The 2,034-nt window shown below is 26.3% G+C and overlaps 1 pseudogene; it reads right to left on the bottom strand.

Annotated features, from left to right (window-relative positions):
* Nucleotides 1-968: 968 nt before the first annotated feature.
* Nucleotides 969-1,549, bottom strand: LOC137235659 (large ribosomal subunit protein eL27 pseudogene; annotated as a pseudogene).
* Between the last annotated feature and the right edge of the window lie 485 nt (nt 1,550-2,034).

Here is a 2,034-nt window from a genome sequence, read left to right on the forward strand (position 1 = left end):
AAGTTAAAGTTAAAGTTAAAGTTAACGTTAAAGTTAAAGTTAAAGTTAAAGTTAAAGTTAAAGTTAAAGTTAAAGTTAAAGTTAAAGTTAAAGTTAAAGTTAAAGTTAAAGTTAAAGTTAAAGTTAAAGCTAAAGTTAAAGTTAAAGTTAAATTTAAAGTTAAAGTTAAAGTCACAGTTAAAGTTAAAGTTAAAGTTAAAGTTAAAGTTAAAGTGAATGTTAAAGTTAAAGTTAAAGTTAAAGTTAAAGCGAAAGTTAAAGTTAAAGCTAAAATTAAAAATAAAGTTAAAGTTAAAGTGAAAGTTAAAGTTAAAGTTAAAGTTAAAGTTAAAGTTAAAGTTAAAGTTAAAGGTAAAGTTAAAGTTAAAGCCAAAGTTAAAGTTAAAGCAAAAGTTAAAGTTAAATTTAAAGTTAAAGTTAAAGTTAAAGTTGTTAAAGTTAAAGATAAAGTTAAATTTAAAGTTAAAGTTAAAGTTAAAGTTAACGTTAAAGTTAAAGTTAAAGTTAAAGTTAAAGCTAAAGTTAAAGTTAAAGTTAAATTTAAAGTTAAAGTTACAGTTAAAGTTAAAGTTAAAGTTAAAGTTAAAGTTAAAGTTAAAGTTAAAGTTAAATTTAAAGTTAAAGTTGAAGTTAAAGTTAAAGTTAAAGTTATAGTTAAAGCTAAAGTTAAAGTGAATGTTGAAGTTAAAGCGAAAGTTAAAGTTAAAGTTAAAAATAAAGTTAAAGTTAAAATGAAAGTTAAAGTTAAAGTTAAAGTTAAAGTTAAAGTTAAATTTAAAGTTAAAGTTAAAGTTAAAGTTAAAGTTAAACTTAAAGTCAAAGTTAAAGTTAAAGTCAAAGTTAAAGTTAAAGTTACAGTTAAAGTTAAGGTTAAAGTTACAGTTAAAGTTAAAGTTAAAGTGTAAATTAAAGTTAAAGTTAAATTTAAAGTTAAAGTTAAATTTCTTGTATTCCGGCCTTTTAGTTAATATATTTAAGAAACATTTTATTTAAGAACGTTATTGATTACAATATAACACTCTCACATCTCCAACTGATCTCATCACAATAAAAACATATAAAATTATGTTTTTAAATGTATAAAAACTAAAGGGGGCTTAACTACGTACCAATTAAACTAATATTTAGAAACGCAGCTTTTGGAAGAACCACTTGTTCTTGCCCTCCTTGTATGTCGACTCGAATTTAACGCGCGTTTGGAAACGATGTGTCTTCTTCTTTACGGGATCCTTCAAGTCTTTTGGCGACAGCTTATCGAAAGAAATATAATGCACAGCATAACGAGTTGGCATCAGATGATTGTAGTTTAATACTTTGAGGAAAGGCTTGATCTTTGACTTCTTCTTCAACTTGGTCTTGCCCATTTTCTTCGTCACTTTACGTGGATACCGATCAATGCCGGCGACGAGTGCATGTCCGAATGGTTTCTCCGGTGTGCCGTCATCTGACGTTTTCACAATGATAGCCTTGCGGCCTGCGTAACGCCCACTAAGGACGATTACGATTTTGCCCTGTTTCATAATTTTCCTCATCTTTGCGGAGGTCTTATGGTTGATATTCAAAATATGTTTGAGCTCTAGGCCAATATATACATATGTTTATTAAAATACAGCAAATGTGTTTAAACAATGTATATTTATTTGTCGGACATAAATCAAATATCAAAAATCGTGACAACCCTAATGACAATAAGACAGCTTTAACTCAGCACTGTAGAACCACTGGACACTCTCCCGACTTGGAAAATGTAACAATAATGCAGCATGAGAGAAACAGCAATAAACGCTATATACTTTAAAGTTAAAGTTAAAGTTAAAGTTAAAGTTAAAGTTAAAGTTAAAGTTAAAGTTAAAGTTAAAGTTAAGTTAAAGTTAAAGTTAAAGTTAAAGTGTAAATTAAAGTTAAAGTGTAAATTAAAGTTAAAGTTAAAGTTAAAGTTAAAGTTAAAGTTAACGTTAAAGTTAAAGTTGTTAAAGTTAAAGTTAAAGTCAAAGTCAAAGTTAAAGTAAAAGTTAAAGTTAAAGTTAAAGCGAA

The sequence above is a fragment of the Eurosta solidaginis genome, unplaced genomic scaffold, assembly GCF_040869045.1.
Source record: "Eurosta solidaginis isolate ZX-2024a unplaced genomic scaffold, ASM4086904v1 ctg00001045.1, whole genome shotgun sequence".
NCBI classification, from domain to species: Eukaryota; Metazoa; Arthropoda; class Insecta; order Diptera; family Tephritidae; genus Eurosta; species Eurosta solidaginis.